The 18,203-nt window shown below is 48.5% G+C and overlaps 1 long non-coding RNA gene across 1 annotated transcript; it reads right to left on the bottom strand.

The window, feature by feature from the left end:
- Positions 1-15,243: 15,243 nt before the first annotated feature.
- Positions 15,244-15,870, bottom strand: LOC308398495. Its single transcript, XR_013971959.1, has 3 exons — positions 15,720-15,870; positions 15,508-15,625; positions 15,244-15,418 (listed from the first exon to the last, which is right to left on the bottom strand). It is a non-coding gene; the product is annotated as an uncharacterized lncRNA (long non-coding RNA).
- Between the last annotated feature and the right edge of the window lie 2,333 nt (positions 15,871-18,203).

The raw sequence follows: 18,203 nt of genomic DNA, 5'->3' as shown, positions 1-18,203 counted from the left end.
AGCCGCACTACATGATGGATTGTTGGAGCATTATGGCTCCCGTAGTCAGGAGCCTCGTAGAGTAATCTGGGAGATAATCTGAGATAATCCATCCACAACACGAGGTTAGTCATTAATATACTGCAACAACATGGGAATAGAGCAGCTGCCTGAGAATTCAGCATTAATGAATCAATGGTACGAAAGTGGAGGAAGCAAGAAGGAGTTGAGTAAATTTTGACTTATCTGACTGTTTTTTGCGGGGGGGGGGGGGGGGTTTAGCTTGATGCGCTTTATAATCTGGTCCTGTCAGCTGGTGATCAGCTGATCACGGGGCCGGGTTTAAAAGAGAGACACAACCCACCTGTTTGCCGCTCAGACATCGTTCTCTTCATGTCAGGAGCTCCGAAACCTTGCCGACGTCAGCCTCCGCCTGATTCAGCAACTGTGAGTGTTTTCCCTCTCGATTCATTTTCTCATCCCGGCTCCGCTCACTCTTCAGCTGCTAGCCCAAGCAGTACATTCAGCGAGGAGCCCATGCAGCTGGGTAGACTCTCTAAAGAGGAGAGAGAGAGACGCTGGCGTGAGGGTCTCTGCGCCTACTGTGGATCAGCTCGACACCGTCGTCCCCAGTGCCCGCTACGTCAGGGAAACGACGACACCAGGTAGACTGCGGGGGAGTCCCACCTGGCCCTTCACACTCCTCTGACCCCTCTCGTTTTCTGTTACCAGTAATATTTCACCTGAAACACCAACAGTTCTCATCTGAAGCCCTCCTGGACACCAGAGCCGCTGAGAACTTCATCGACTAAAAACTAGCCTCTCGACTTCGCATTCCATTAACTCCTGTTGATCGATTTCTCCCGGTGACCTCAGTAGATGGGCGACCCCTCCAACCCTACCCGATCCATTCCCAGACCCAGTCGGTTCGCATGTCTATCAGGGATCATCAGGGGGCGATCCAGTTTCTAGTAGTCTTGGCCACTTCCTCTCCTCTCATCCTTGGATACCCCTGGTTCCGTCAACATGACCCCCACATCTCCTGGTCTTCCTGCCAGATCCTGGATTGGGGTCCCCAGTGTCCACGCCGCTGCCTTCTCTCTCGGACCAAAAAGAACTCAAAGTCAGAGGAGGCCTCACCCCCGGAGCCCATTGATCTGGATAAGATCCCTCCAGCTTACCACAACCTATCTGAGGTCTTCAGTAAGAGGCGAGCCTCTACTCTACCTCCTCATCGCTCCTACGACATAGCCATTGAGCTCCTCCCGGGAGCGGTCCCCCCTCGTGGTCGCCTGTTCTTTCTGTCACCCGCAGAGAATAAGGCCATGGAGGAGTACGTTGCTGAGGCTCTCCAACAGGGCTTTATTTGCCCTTCTACCTCTCTTGCTGCTGCTGGATTTTTCTTTGTCAAGAAGAAAGATGGCGGGCTCCGCCCCTGTATAGATTATTGGGGCTTGAATAAAGTCACTATCAAGAACCGCCATCCTCTTCCTCTGCTATCCACCGCACTCGATTCCCTCTCCCAGGCCTGCATCTTCACCAAACTGGACCTGCGCAGCGCCTACAATTTGGTGCGCATTAGGGAAGGGGACGAATGGAAGACGGCCTTCATCACCCCTAACGGGCACTGGGAGTACCTGGTGATGCCCTTCGGCCTCTGCAACAGCCCTGCTGTCTTCCAACATCTCATCAACGATGTCTTGCGGGATATGCTAGGCCGGTGGGTGTTTGCTTATCTAGACGACATCTTGATCAACTCCCGCACCGAAGTGGACCATATTCGCCATTTGAGGGCCGTGCTGAACAGGCTGCTCGAGTACCAGCTGTTCTGCAAACTGGAGAAGTGTGCTTTCCATCAGCGGTCCACCACCTTCCTAGGCTTAACCATCTGCGCCGATGGCCTGACCATGGACCCGCAAAAGGTCCAAGCCGTGACCCAGTGGCCTCAGTTCTCCTTCCTTAAGCAGCTACAGAGCTTCCTGGGCTTTGCCAATTTCTATTGGCGCTTTATTCGTAATTTCAGCACCGTTGTTACCCCGCTGACATCCCTCACCAAACCAGCTAACCTGCCTAAGCCCTTCTGCCTCTCCCCAGGCGCAAAACAGGCATTCCGAGACCTTATCCACCGGTTCACTACGGCCCCCGTCCTGCTCCACCATGATCCTACCAGAGATTTTGTGGTGGAGATGGATGCCTCCGATGTTGGCGCTGGCGCCGTCCTTTCTAAACATGGCACAGATGGAAAACTTCACCCATGCTGCTATTTCTCAAGGAAATTTTCTCCCACGCAGCAACGGTACAGTGTCGGAGACCAAGAACTCCTGGCCATCAAGTGGGCCTTAGAAGAGTGGCGGCATTGGCTCCTGGGAGCGAAAGACCCTTTTCTGATCTGGACTGATCATCAGATCCTGATCCTAAGGCAGACGCTCTCTCCAGACAGTTCGCCCAGGACGGCCTCACGTCAGACCCTGGACCTATCCTACCTTCTCATTGCTTCGCTGCCCCCCTTCGGTGGCCCCTGGAGGACTCTATCCGGGATGCCCTGACGGCCAAACCACCTCCGCCTGACACCCCTGCTGGGAGGCTCTATGTACCATCCCGGTGCCGTCAGGAGGCCTTGCTCTGGGGTCACACCTCCCCACTCTCTGGTCACCCGGGGCCTGACAGGACCATCCAACTCCTCCGTCGTGCCTTCTGGTGGCCCTCCATGACTCGGGAGGTCCGTGAATTTGTTTCCACCTGTGACACCTGTGCTCGGACCAAGTCCTCCACTCAGCCTTCCGCTGGCGACCTTCGCCCTCTCCCTGTGCCGGGACGTCCCTGGTCCCATGTCGGCCTTGACTTTGTTACCGGCCTCCCATCCGTGGACGGTCTTGACACCATCCTCACGTTTTCGAAGGCGGTGCACCTGGTCGCTCTGGCCGGCCTCCCTTCCGCCAAACGGACGGCCGAGCTCTTCTTGGACCATGTCGTCCGGCTTCACGGGTTCCCCAAGGACATAGTCTCTGACAGGGGGCCCCAGTTCACCACCAAGTTCTGGAAAGCCTTTTGCCGCCTGATTGGAGCCTCTCCCAGCCTCTCGTCCAGCTATCACCCTCAGACCAATGGGCAGGTTGAACAGACCAATTAACAGCTGTGGGTTTTTGAGGTGCTTCGTCTCCGCCCAACCGTCGCTTTGGCCTCGTTACCTGCTGTGGGCTGAGCTGTCTCATAACCTTCACGTCTCTTCTGCCACCGGTCTCTCGCCCTTTGAAGTCTGTCATGGTTTCCATCCTCCTATCTTCAGCCATCAGGAGGTGGAGGTTGAAGTGCCTGCTGCTGAACGGATGGTCCGCCGCTGTCGTCAGGCCCGGATCAAGGCGTGGGCTGCCATTTCCTGAGCCAACGCTCTGTACACCAAGCAGCATCGTCGCCGCCACCGCCCGGGTCATCCTTTTCAGCCGGGGGATCGCGTCTGGCTCTCCACAAGGCACCTGAGGCTCCACACTGAGTCCAAGAAGCTCACTCCCAGGTTCGTTGGCCCGTACGAGATCGCTGCCCAGCTCAACCCCGTGACTTATCGTCTCCGGCTTCCACCCGCCATGAAGGTCGATCCGGTTTTCCACGTCTCGTAGCTTAAACGGCACGTTACTTCCTCGCTGGTGCCCCCCTCCCCGGCCCTGCCCCCGCCCAAGTTCGTAGATGGGGGTCCTGTCTACACTGTCCGGCGGATCTTGGACTCCCGTCCCCGGGGTCGAGGGGTCCAGTATCTTGTGGACTGGGCTGGCTACGGTCCTGAGGAGCGCTCCTGGGTGCCGTCCCGCTTCATCTTGGATCTCTCCCTCATCTCGGATTCCTGTCGCTGCCACCCTGGACCGTCAGGTGCCGGTCTTGGGGGGGGGTCCTGTCAGCTGGCCGGGTTTAAAAGAGAGACACAATCCACCTGTTCGCTGCTCAGACATTATTCTCTTCATGTCAGGAGCTCCAAAACCTTGCCGACGTCAGTCTCCGCCTGATTCAGCAGCTGTGAGTGTTTTCCCTCTCGATTCATTTTCTCATCCCGGCTCAGCTCGCTCTCCGTCTGTAACGCCAGTTCCGAAGCCACACTTCGTGCACTGATCGTTACTAGAATAACTGCATATCTGTTCCAACCCATCGCTAGCCTTCGCCGCGTTTGGGTCTAGCCAGCACGCCACACGGGCACGCCGAATTACTGTGTGTAATTCGCCCGATCGCGACAGGTCCGATCTGAAAAATACCTTATTCATATCTGGTGTCTGATCCAAGTCACAGTTATGTCATTCCTATACCTCATGGTTCTCTGCCACCATGTCTCTATTTTATCTCCCAACAGAAACGAAGGATTTGCCACCAGAGGGAAATACTCTGAAGCAAATTTGACATAGCCAGGCTTTCTTTGCGCTAGCTGGCTTGACAAATAATAAAATCCCATTTGGCGATAACAGATGATGGTGTTTATCAACTTCCTTTGTTAAGAAAGGCTGTCTGCTTCAGGCTCTGTGCAAGCTCACATGAAAAGGGGCATTTAATGCGTCTTTTGACACACAGAATCGATCAATTGAGCACCACCTACTAAAATTATGGGTGATAGAGATCTATAAAAATATAGCAACAAGAGTCAACACTAATGTTCCAAAAAATACAGGAGTAATGCTGTGGAAAAACTGTTAATTTGATGATTTGATAATCACATGCAGCTGTAAAATAAATATATTAACACATTTTTTTTCCAATTACTGGTTAGTGTGCATGCAGTTGTTGCTGTAACAGCTTCAGATTAGAGCGCTGAACCTTCAAACTGCATACAGTTAAGGATTAAAGTATTTTCATATCGGACTCTCATTGTTCCATAATCATAACCTCTTAACCAGCACTTTACTCAAGTCTTCTGCAAACTTGTTCATGGTCACGCCATCGTGTTTTCTTTTCTTTTCTTTTCTTTTGTGGGGGGGGACCATTAGTCTAGTCTGGTGTACCTACAATGGCAGTCTTTCCTGAATGATAGGTGTTGCCACTCAGAGAAGATACATCAGGACTTGCCGGGTACAGAAGAAATCCAACACTTTCTCCAGAAGCTGATCTTTTCAAGCTGTTGCAGAATCTCCTGCACTTATATATAACTGAAATAGTGATGAAGACACACAATTGTACACTCATGTCCCCATCCAGGCCGTACTGTGAGGGTGAGCAAAAATGGGCCATTAACCTGCCTTCACTCTCCAATGACCACTTTGATTTACAGGTGTGGGCAGCCTCCCCTTCACCTCTGAGACTCCACCTGTCAGCACCTGACAATATAACTCAAACTGGCTCTAAGGGTCAGCCTGCTCAGCATATGACAGTCTATCTTATACCAGTGATGTACATGAGAAAAATATAGTTGCCCCAAAACACTTACTTTCTTATTTTAGGACAGATACAGATTTGCAAGACACACATGCAACAAATCCTGTATTTGTTATTTTAAAGGACTCTAATGTTAAATAATCACAATGATAAAACTGTTGCTATTGTGAAAGTATCCCAGATCTACCTTTGCTGTTCTGAGGAATTTTGTGTTGCAAGTGTTGCAGGAGAGAGGACCAACATTCGTGAAGCTGAAGGTTGATTTGCAAAATCACTTTTTTAATAAAATTAGTGTAATGATTAACGTGGCATTACCCAAATTCTTGCCTCATGCTAAGTGAATGCTCAGACAAAACCTTTCATTTGTTGGAAGGTTGAACCTGGATTAAGATTATTATGATGATACAGGAATAACATCAACATGGGGATCATGCTGTAGCAGAAAACTCAAAGTGAGTAGAGGAAAAGTGTTATATAGTGCTGGTCCATTTGCAAGAGAACAAAGAGGAAATTAAAACAACAAGAATAAACACCAGGAATCAAAGCTTGAGGAAAAACTGAGACTACAAATCTTAAATCTCTAAAGCTGTAAAGTAACCCAAACAGACACCAGACTCCCTAAAAAAACATAAATGGGAACCAAAACTCAAATAATACCACAAGAACTCAAACTGAACATTCCTAGAATGATAATCACCAAACAGGAATCTAAAACTCAAACGCAGGACAAATGTCTGCAGTTGTGAGAGGTGTAGTGGAAGAACCATTCCCTCGAGCTTCGACTTGTCATTTGTCTCTTCATCTATCAAGAAGTTAAACAAAATTAATCTGGAATAAACAAGGAAAAGCTGGTCACTGACAAATGTAAAGAAACTGTAGATTACTTAACTGAAGAAATGCAGAAGACATGAAGATAAATTGTAACGTGTGTTGACAGCGTAATAGAAGGATGTAAAACGCATGAGCCGTTCCTCATCTGAGACTGGAAAGTCTGACTTCACAGCTGCAGTTAAACTTGTAGTGAAAATGCAAGCTTAAGTGAATGTTCGGCGTCCAACGCCCTCTTACTCGTAGTGGTTTACCTTTGTGATCCTCTTGATTTTGTACTGGCATCTAAAATGTTGCTCTTTGCCCTGCTCAGGCATCAGATTAATTATATTGGAGTACCTGACACCCCAGGGACTTCATCTTTTCTGTCATTCTTCGTCTTTCTCTGTTTTTATCTCTCTTTCCAGCTCCTGTCCTCACAATGTTGTCAGGCTGTTGGAAGTGCGAGCTGCTGAGGGCATATAAGATTGTGTGAGCAAAGACTGAAACGCTTTTCTGCTGAACGCCTCCTCTGGAAAGATCTTGTTACTTTGGTGGAGCTTCAGGAGGCAGAGATAAGAAATAATTCTTTCCTGTGAAGGTGAGAAGGTGAGATTTGTTATTTATTTTGACAGGCTTTCTGGCCTCTTGTCAGTTTTACCATCTCTGAACTGTCAGAACTTTATTTCAGGTAAGTTTTTTTCCTTCGTTTTTTTTTTTAACGGTGTTGCCAGTGGCTCACTGCTCCAGCCTAATGAGCCATCTGGGCCATCTGTACTTTGGCAACAAAGTCGCACATGTCCTAGCAGGGTTGACACCATCCCACATGGCCTCAAACCCAATAAAATGCATACTGGGTGAAGCTGGGTTAATAATACTGCTGCTGCAGCATGCCTGGATGCATCCTCTCTGTCGTGTGTAGGCCTCCGAGTGAAGGAACAGTAATTTGTTGGATAAAAACTGGGCTGACTGTAAATACTTGCTATAAGAGCTCCACTTTTTACCATCATGACCTGAGGGCAAGCATGGCATCACGTCTGGGTTGTCTCACACATGTAATGTGCACTCATTCTGCAGCAGACTCACTGAGGTTATCTGCACAAACCAGCATTTAAAACAGAACTCAGCTGATATATTGAACTGACGAGAGTGTGCCTCTCTCCTTCCAACAAGTTCTCTGCTACCTGTTCTCACTGTTCCTTTTTCTTTCTGCTTGCAGTGAAAGCTCAACAGCTTATCTTACAAACCTCACACGGCCAATTTAAGCAGCACAAACAAATCACTTGTTCATGGTCACACCATTGTGTTTTTTGTTTTGTTTTGTTTTGTTTGGGGGGGGGGGGGGGGGCATTAGTCTAGTCTGGTGCACCTACAATGGCAGTCTTTGCCACTCAGAGAAGATACATCAGGACTTGCCGGGAACAGAAGAAATCCTACACTTTCTCCAGAAGCTGATCTTTTTAAGCTGTTGCTGAATCTCCTGCACTGATATATAACTGAAATAGTGATTAAGACACACAATTGTACACTCATGTCCCCATCCAGGCCGCACTGTGAGGGTGAGCAAAAATGGGCCATTAACCTGCCAAAACACTTACTTTCTTATTTTAGGACAGATACAGGTTTGCAAGACACACATGCAACAAATCCTGTATTTGTTATTTTAAAGGACTCTAATGTTAAATGCAGTGCTGTGAAAAAGCATTTGCCCCTTCCTAAGAGAAAAAAGTAATCCGGACCCGCCTACCATCTATGAAAAAATAATTGCCCCCTTAACCTGATAAGTGGTTGTGCCACCCTTGGTAACAAGACTGAAATCAAATGTTTGTGATAACTGGCAATGAGTCTTTCACATGGCTGTGACAGTTTTCGTGACCTGCTCTTCTTTGCAGAATTGTTGTCATTTACCCAAATTGGAGGGATTTCAGTGATTGACAGCCCGTTTACGACCATGCCAAAGCGTCTCAGTCTGATTTGAGTCCGCACTCTGCCCGGGCCACTCAAAACATTAAATTAGATGGTCTTCAATATCTTTTTTGGCAAATGTGAGATGAGCCTTCGTGTTCCTTTGGTCAGCAGTGTTTTTCTGCATTTGAGCTCTCCCATGGAAGCCATTTTTGCTCAGTCTCTTTCTTATTGTTTAATCATGAACGCTGACGTGAACTGAGACAAAGTTTTAGATTTGGATTTGTTTGTTTTTTTAACTGTTTGGATGAGTCTTCAATGCACTCATTTTGGTAGGAAAGCCAAAGGTAGAAAAGTTCATCACTGTTCCTAGATAATCAGACCTGACTGTAACTGTCAAGGTTAGCGGGACGAAAGGACCCAGGCACGGAGCTCGAGTTGACTGGAGACAGTGCGTTTTATTTACAGTAACCAAAAAACTGTTCCAAATGTGAAAAAGGTGCAAAGTTCGAATGGTGTTCTCTTCCCCAGATCCCAGTGGTAGTGCAGCTCCATTCACTCGTGAAAATCCAACCTGCTTCTTCTCCCCGGACCGTCCTCTCCGTCCACAAACTCCTAGAAAAGGTGAGTGACACAGCAGGTGAGGAGGCTTCCTAGTCACTATCAAAATCACTATCAAAAGAGCTCACAGTACCAGGCATAGTGCAACGATCCAGTGCTGACTGCTGTCAGGACACACCGTTAAATACCTCAGCCCAAAATGGAGGATGGTTAGCGGCAGCTGCATGGACAATTAGGCGCACTTGTGTTGGCTGTCGTGCGGAGCTGCTTCCAGGTCAGAGGCCACCATGATCTCACTCTCCTGGAAGCACAAGCTTACATAAAACAGCCAGACACAGGGACAGAGAGAAACACACTCACAAAGAGAAAGACATTACCGGCAGGTTGTCCGGGGAGGATCGTCCAGCCGTGACAGGGACATTTATGCTGTCACATAGGGCCAGGTAGACTGGGATAGATGTTACCACAGTAACGAAGTAGAGCACATAAAGCACTGCAGGACTTTTGCTGTGTTCTGTTCTGTTTTGAACACTTCCAGCAAACCTTTTAATATTTCCAACTGGCTAATTACACTGAAAAATGGTGTTTATGTGAGCATGAATGTCTGTCTCTCTGTCCTGTAACAGAATGGCGATCTGTCCGTCAAACCTTCCGCTGCACATATAACTCCAACATGTCATGGGAATGATAAGTATGTTTGCCGGTGGCAGAGGCTGACTTCTTGCCTATTGATAATTGATAAAATATCCCTAAAAATACAACTGTTGATTAATAATTGATAGCTGCCTGAACATGCTCTGCACTGTGTGTTACTGCCTACGTCATTCCATCAGCTCACAGAATTCCAAAGGAAGCAAAAGTAAATCACTCAGCTACATCCTGGCTCCTCATTGACCTTTTTTTCTCTGTAGCAGCACAGAATGTAACACAAGCTTTGTGGTATTGATGTACTACAGTGGAAGGGTTAAGTGTTAAGCAGTTACATAAATATTCATGTTTTGGGTTCTTGCATCGTATGCATGGCTGCTCCCCTGGCCTCTTAGTGATGAGAGCTTGTCTGAAGGATACTATAGCTTAAAAAGATTTAAAAATGCTTTACATATGATAAACTTAAACATCAATAAAGTGAATCCACAGATTGACTTTTATAGCACAGTGGATTATGAAACTGTGTGTTACAGATGACTGAGTACTATCTGTAAGGAACGAATGATTGATGGTTAATTGTCAATGTGCTTGAATGACTTAAAGCATCATTAATCAGTTTTGTGTTTAGATAGACAGAAGAAAATAGAAAAGCCCAAACATACATCAGTTTTTAAGGTTAAAGTGTCATATTTTTGAAAATTACTGCCTTTTGTTTAAAGTTCAACGGAACATGTAAAAGTAGGGATAAGGATGTTAAATATGACCTTCAATCTTTGATTATTTGCCACTACAAGTCTTTGAAACTTATGATTGTTTTTCACTAAATCATAGAAATGTAAAATCAAACAAACAAGCAAAAAATAAACAGAAGTAGCTTTTTTAGACATTTCTGTTCTACAACATTAAATGTTAGGTTAGCTGGATTACACAGATGGATTACGTGGCAGAAACACACACGGACGCAGAATAGTTGGTGATGCAAGTTTTATATATACACAAGTAAGGGGGAATATTTACAAGGGAAAGGGGCTATATACAGTGATAAATAAAAATGTGCCAGCAGGAAAACACCGAGGCGATGAGATGGAGCCGAAGCATACAGGTAGGTAGCAGACGCACCGGAGCTACCTGACAACAGGGAACAAAACAGGGTTTATGGCATACCGTTGATAGCCGAACGTTAAACACAAGTGGACGGAGAGAGTTGGAGAGCTTACTTGACCACCCAAACCACAGCCGCTGCGGTGATCGCCGCCTGATGGTACGTAGCACTCCGTCACGGATCCAGAATAGCCAACACAAAATCCTAGGTAGGCGGGCAGGCGATGGAACAGGCTAAGACAAAGAAAAGTAGGCGAACCGTGGATCCTTTAAAACATACAGCTCCACAGCGTAAAATCAACAGATGCAGCCTGTGCTAACTCGTTACCACTTGTGACAGCGATAATACTCCGACACCAGACGTCCGTGACTCTGCTCCCTAAAAGCGCTCACTGATGACGTCCGATGCGTCGCAGGTGTGTTGGAATGCCATCAAGCCCCGCCTCGCCTACCTATAACCAAAAGGAAAACAAAACCCAAACAACAACAGTACACCTACCCACCACCTCCTAACAGTATCCCCCCCTCAAGGAACGCCACCCGGCGGTCCTCCAGGCTTGTCAGGATGCCTCCTGTAAAAATCCACAATAAGCGCTGGGTCCACAATGAAGGCCCTCGAGACCCAAGAGCGCTCCTCCGGGCCATACCCCTCCCAGTCCACCAGAAACTGGAAACCTCGGCCACGACGGCGCACATCCAGCAGCCGCCGGACTGAATAGACAGGACCCCCGTCCACCACCCGGGCGGGCGGAGGAGGTTCCACGGGTGGGCACAGCGGGCTGTGAGAGACTGGCTGCAGTTGAGAAACATGGAACGTAGGATGAATCCTCATAGAAGCCGGTAGTTGCAGCCTCACAGAAACAGGATTGATGATGCGTTGGATGGTGAAAGGACCCAGGAAGCGAGGGGCAAGCTTCCTGGCCACGCACTTCAAAGGAACATTCGCAGAGGACAGCCAAACCTGTTGGCCCACGGTGTATGGAGGCGCAGGCGTTCTCCTCCGATCAGCAGCCCGGCGAGTCTGAGACACGGTCCGGAGCAGCGCCGCCTTGGTCCGGCGCCAAATCCTCCGACTGCGACGTAGATGATCCCGCACGGCCGGAACCGCAATCTCCGCCTCCTGAGAAGGAAACAACGGCGGCTGATATCCCAGACAGACCTCAAACGGAGAAAACCCCGTAGCTGCCGAGGTGAGAGAGTTATAAGCATACTCAATCCAAGCAAGATGACCACTCCAGGAAGCGGGGTCAGAGGAGGCCACACAGCGCAAGGCGGACTCCAGCTGCTGATTGGCCCTTTCAGTCTGTCCATTAGACTGTGGGTGATAGCCCGAGGAAAGGCTCACCCCCACTCCCAACGCGGTACAAAAAGCCTTCCACACCCGAGAAACAAACTGAGGCCCCCGGTCCGACACAATGTCCAAAGGAAGTCCATGTAACCGAAAAACATGATCCACGAGCACGCGAGCAGTCTCCAGGGCAGAAGGAAGTTTAGACAGAGGGACAAAATGCGCCGCCTTGGAGAACCTGTCCACAATGGTGAGGATCACCGAGTGACCAGCGGAACGCGGCAACCCGGTAACAAAGTCAACTGCAATATGCGACCAAGGTCGACCAGGGACAGGCAGGGGATGCAGCAACCCGGGGGGGGCCAGGTGACGGCTCTTATTGCGCGCACAAGTGTCACAGGCCAGCACATACTCGCGGGCATCCCTCGCCAAAGCGGGCCACCAAAAGGAGCGCCGTAGCAGGGAAACCGTACGACGCACGCCAGGATGACAAGCAAAACGAGACGCGTGCGCCCAGTGCAAGACACGCGCGTGCATGGCCGCCGGAACAAACAGTTTACCCTGCGGGCCCGAACCCGGGTCCGGATCCTGCCGCTGTGCCTGGCGCACCAAGCTCTCGATCTCCCATGTCACGGCCCCCACCACGCAAGACGAGGGGATGATCGGAACCACCCCCGTAGACTCAGACGCGGGGGAAAACTGACGGGACAAAGCGTCCGGCTTAACATTGCGAGAACCCGGGCGAAACGAGATCGTAAAATGGAACCGGCTAAAAAACAGCTGCCACCTGGCCTGCCTGGAGTTAAGCCGCTTCGCACTCCAAATATAAGAGAGGTTCCTATGGTCCGTCCAAACCACAAACGGCTGTTCCGCCCCCTCCAACCAGTGACGCCACTCCTCCAAAGCCAGCTTAACCGCCAGCAGCTCACGATTACCCACGTCATAGTTCCGCTCAGCCGGAGAAAACCGCCGCGAAAAAAATGCGCACGGATGGAGATGGCCATCATCGGGCGAGCGCTGCGACAACACCGCCCCCGCACCCACATCAGAAGCATCCACCTCCACCACAAACTGTCTGGCACCATCCGGGTGGGCAAGAACGGGCGCGGAACAAAACAACTCCTTCAACCGAGCAAACGCCTGCTCGGCCTCAGGAGACCAACAGAAAACTCGAGCCGAGGACGTAAGCCGGGTGAGCGGAAGGGTGATCTGACTGAAGTTCTTAATAAATCGGCGATAAAAATGAGCAAACCCCAAAAACCTCTGCAGGTGTTTGCGCGAGGAAGGAGTCGGCCAATCCGCAATCGCCCTGATTTTGCCAGGATCCGGCCCCACCCGCCCCTTAGCAAAGACATAGCCCAGGAACGACACAGAATGAGCATGAAACTCGCACTTCTCCGCTTTCACAAAAAGTTTGTTTTCCAGGAGGCGCTGCAAAACGCTGCGCACCTGCTGAACATGGTCCTCAAACGACCGCGAAAAAACAAGGATGTCATCCAAATAAACGAACACACACCGATTCAAAAAGTCCCGAAGCACATCATTAATCAACGCCTGAAACACTGCCGGCGCATTCGTCAGACCAAAAGGCATTACCAAGTATTCGTAATGTCCACGGTGAGTGTTAAAGGCCGTCTTCCACTCATCTCCCTGGCGCATGCGCACCAGATGGTACGCATTGCGAAGGTCCAGCTTCGTAAAAATGACCGCGTCCTGTAAAGGTTCAAAAGCAGAAGAGATCAGGGGAAGAGGATATTTGTTCTTCACAGTAATGTCATTAAGACCCCGAAAATCAATGCAGGGTCGGAGAGATCCATCTTTCTTATCCACAAAGAAAAAACCCGCCGCCAACGGCGAAGATGAAGGACGAATCAGGCCCGCCTCCAGTGACTCCGTAATATACCTCTCCATGGCTGCCTTCTCTGGACCAGAGAGGTTATACAGCCGGCTGGTGGGCAAAGGAGCTCCAGGTAACAGTTCAATGCCACAATCATAAGGGCGATGGGGAGGAAGCGAGAGCGCACAGCGTTTACTGAAAACCGCCGACAGATCATGATATTGTTCGGGTACAGACGAAAGATCCACCTCCTCGGGCGCCAGCTTAGACGAGCAGACAGGCGAAGGCGGAAGAGCAGACTGTAAACAGTGAGACAAGCAGTGGCTACTCCAACTCTCAATGCAACGGGAGGACCAATTGATATGAGGATTATGACGCTCGAACCACGGATAACCTAAAACGATGGGAGACTCCGGGGAGGAAAAAACAAAAAAACGAAGAACCTCACGATGATTACCAGAAAGAATCAACGAAACCGGTTCAGTCTCATGAGTGACGGAGGGCAGTAACTGACCGGTGAGAGCCACAACAGAGACGGGAACCCGCAAGGGTATAGTCTTAATCCCGAGGCGCCTCGTGAGACCGCCGTCAATAAAATTCTGCTCAGCGCCAGAATCCAAAAGCGCGTTAGTAGAGAAAGCGCCAGACGCGGCATTCACGACAGCAGGAAGTTGCATGCGGGGAATTTGGGAAAGAGAGGAAGTGCCACCCACCAGTACCCCCACAGTTACTGGTGGGCACCGCCTTTTGACTGCAACGGGCAGGTGGACACAAAATGGCCCGACTGGCCACAATACAAACACAACCGTCCCTCAAACCGCCTCCGACGCTCCTCCAGCGTCAGCCGTGTACGACCCAATTGCATAGGCTCCTCAGCGGCGGACGCCGGAGGAGACCGTGCGCGGGCCGGACCGGGAGGAGGAGGACAGAATATTGTGCGCACCGCGGCGCGCTCAGCACTTCCAGCACAGACCCGGCCACCCCTCTCCCTCTCACGCTCGCGAAGGCGATTATCGATACGAATAGCCAGATTAACTAGAGCCTCGAAACTCTCCGGTTCGTCACGAGTGGCGAGCTCATCCTTCATGCGATCGTCCAATCCAATGACGAAAGCCCCGCGCAACGCGTCCTCACCCCACCCCGTCTCCGCGGCTTTAACCCGGAAATCAATAGAAAACTCCGCCACCGACCGGCCCCCTTGGCGGAGCCCGTGCAGGGGGTGGTGAAAAACCGCCTTAAAATCCTGAACAAACTGCTCATACGTGACAGTCTCCACGGGATGCAAAGCGAGATAAGCCTCGGCCCAGTCCAAAGCACGATCACGAAGGGCACCGATAACATGAGAAATCTTAACAGCATCATTGGAAAACGCTTGGGGATAACGCTGAAAAAGCAAAGAAACCTGAATCAAAAAACCCCCGCAACGGCCCAACTCTCCCGTAAAAGGCACCAGAGTCGGGGGAGCGGGGTCACGAACAGAGCCCACACTCAGTGAGGCAGACGGTACGGGCGGGGGAGCAGGAACAACGGGAGCAGTAGGAGGAACTAGCCGAGCCAAAGTCTCTTGAATGCCCGACAGGGTCTCATTAACTCGGCCTGCCCATTGCTCGGACGCCGCCAACTGCCGAGACAAACTAGACAAAGACTCCTCGTGTTTCTGGAGTAAATCGCCGGACGCGGGACCTGTGTGTTCTGCCGAATCCATCAAAAATGGTCGGAGTATTCTGTTAGGTTAGCTGGATTACACAGATGGATTACGTGGCAGAAACACACACGGACGCAGAATAGTTGGTGATGCAAGTTTTATATATACACAAGTAAGGGGGAATATTTACAAGGGAAAGGGGCTATATACAGTGATAAATAAAAATGTGCCAGCAGGAAAACACCGAGGCGATGAGATGGAGCCGAAGCATACAGGTAGGTAGCAGACGCACCGGAGCTACCTGACAACAGGGAACAAAACAGGGTTTATGGCATACCGTTGATAGCCGAACGTTAAACACAAGTGGACAGAGAGAGTTGGAGAGCTTACTTGACCACCCAAACCACAGCCGCTGCGGTGATCGCCGCCTGATGGTACGTAGCACTCCGTCGCGGATCCAGAATAGCCAACACAAAATCCTAGGTAGGCGGGCAGGCGATGGAACAGGCTAAGACAAAGAAAAGTAGGCGAACCATGGATCCTTTAAAACATACAGCTCCACAGCGTAAAATCAACAGATGCAGCCTGTGCTAACTCGTTACCACTTGTGACAGCGATAATACTCCGACACCAGACGTCCGTGACTCTGCTCCCTAAAAGCGCTCACTGATGACGTCCGATGCGTCGCAGGTGTGTTGGAATGCCATCAAGCCCCGCCTCGCCTACCTATAACCAAAAGGAAAACAAAACCCAAACAACAACAGTACACCTACCCACCACCTCCTAACATTAAATAGGTAAATATTTAAGCAGATACATCATTTATAAATTTTAGAAGCTTTTACGAGCTGTTCTGGTAGACCTCCTGCTGTTTGTCCCTGTGCTGACTCGCAGGTTCCTGGTAATCATACCTCATGAGCCAGACCACCACAGTACCCCATCTTTAGATCTCAACTAGCTATTTAACATTAAGCTAACTTCTAACTTAATTAAACCTCGAAAAAACCCTTTTTTCATACCTGCTCTTTTTTGTATACGTTGAAGAACTTAGGAGAGCAGCTACAAGGATCATTATATTGAAGCTTAACTCTAATTGGTGCCTCACTGCCAGTTTGCTTTTGGGAAATAAAGTAGCATTTGGACTCACAAGTATCTAGTGTCAGTCTTAAAAGGATTACTACTATATCTATCAGAGATAATAATGTTAATGTCTGTGGATTTTTGACCAGGACATGTCCTTCAGTGCACATATTAAACAAATATGTAAGACTGCTTTCTTCCATTTGCGCAACATCTCTAAAATTAGAAATATCCTGTCTCAGAGTGACGCTGAAAAACTAGTTCATAAATGTATTACTTCCAGGCTGGACGACTGTAATTCATTATTATCAGGAAGTCATTAAAAGCTTTTTTACACTTAGGTTTAGCATATGATCACGTTGGTCATTTCATTGGAGCTAAAAGAATGCCGTCAATCTTTAAATCTGAGGTGTCTCATTTAGTTAACAAGCAACTAAGATGAGCTGTCATTGGCAAAACATAGTTTTAGATTTACTCCTTGCAATTACGTTTACATTTCAGGAATCATTCAATTGTCATTTATAATAACTAAAAATAAATTTAATAAGAAAACAACAACAACAACAACAAAATATGTACAACTGTAATACATTTTTATTTTTCACAGCCTATTTCTGTGAACAAACAAAAACCATTGCTGGCTTTTTGTGATGCTAACAAAAAAGAAAGATCCCTTACAAAGAAAAAAAAGCAATAAGAAGGCAGGTTTACCATAGATGGTCCCTCAAGTGCTGAACAGAGTTCCTGTGTTCTGTGTTGCCAGATCCACAGATTAGCTTGTAAAGATGATAACCATTAATATCACAATCAAGAGGCTATCTGCTGAAAGAACACAACCAAACACAGCATGAGGGCACAATAAGATTTTTTGTAGCTTTTCAAAAGAACAAAGAACAAAAAGAGGGGGAAAAGCTGTAAAAATCGATTTCTTTTTTTCTCAGAGATGCAGCAATGTGTACAGCAAGGCAAATGATGAGATGTATTTTTAAAATAATGGATGGGGAGCAGAAATTTTCAATTCAAAGCACTCTGCAGTCCTTTTCCATTTCTGAGGTCCACTGTGGGGTGTTTATAATGAAGCAGTGCTGTGATCTCTCAACATAATTACTGAATAAGAGAACAAGGAGAGACGAGAGTTGATTTAAAAGTGTCTTCAAAAGCTTTCGATTGTGAGGGGAAGGAAGACACGTGGCACATAATCACAGTTAAGGTGATTATTTACACAACTGTGGACTAAAACAGTGGAATTTCTCCAACAAATAAAAAAGAACAAAAACTTTGTCTAATATGTGAAATCCTGCTGAGATGTTTGTAGATTTCATTGGTTTGAGATCAGCTGAACAATCTGAGACACACTGTGAAATTTGCATTGTGTGGGTTTTCAGTCTCATTTTTGAACTAGGCGGTCATGCAAAATAAGTAAAGGCTCAAGTTAGTGGACTAATCAAGTGCAACTATGATAAAAGATTAATGAATAGAGTTTAATTGTGTTTTTTAAGATATTTACTGCTGCCATGGAGCAGAATCAGACGGTACGGAGAACTCTGGCTTGGACAAACCAAATGGTGAGGAAACCTCAGGTGGAGACAGAGTTAGCTGGAGCTGTGCAGTGCACACAGCCTGACCAGGTGGCTTCTAAGGTTTAGGGAGCAATGTGGAATTTGTGGCTGGCTGGATAAGCTCGCCCAAGCTCCCAGCTGATGATGGAGGTTGAGACGGCTTGGCAGAGCTCCCAGAACCTGGAACCTGGAGGATGAGACAGTTGCACTGGTTTAAAAACCTCCAGAGTTCCAGAGGCAGCTGAAGCTACAGGCTCAGCCTCCATGTAGGCTCCGGGAAGACTTTTAGTCTCTGCGTTAAACCGTTTTTCAGGACAGTCTTAACGCGCACAGTTTTTGCAGTTATAAGATTCAGAATTTGCTTTGTCAGTATTAGCCAAAGCAGACTCCTTTTTGATCTTGCGATGCAGCAGGGTGTGATGGCTGGTGTTCTCTCCACCTGCGGGC

The sequence above is a fragment of the Rhamphochromis sp. 'chilingali' genome (genome assembly GCF_963969265.1).
Source record: "Rhamphochromis sp. 'chilingali' genome assembly, chromosome: 6".
NCBI lineage: Eukaryota > Metazoa > Chordata > Actinopteri > Cichliformes > Cichlidae > Rhamphochromis > Rhamphochromis sp. 'chilingali'.
The sequence above is the reverse complement of the archived record's forward strand: the minus strand, read 5'-3'. Positions and strand labels throughout refer to the sequence as shown.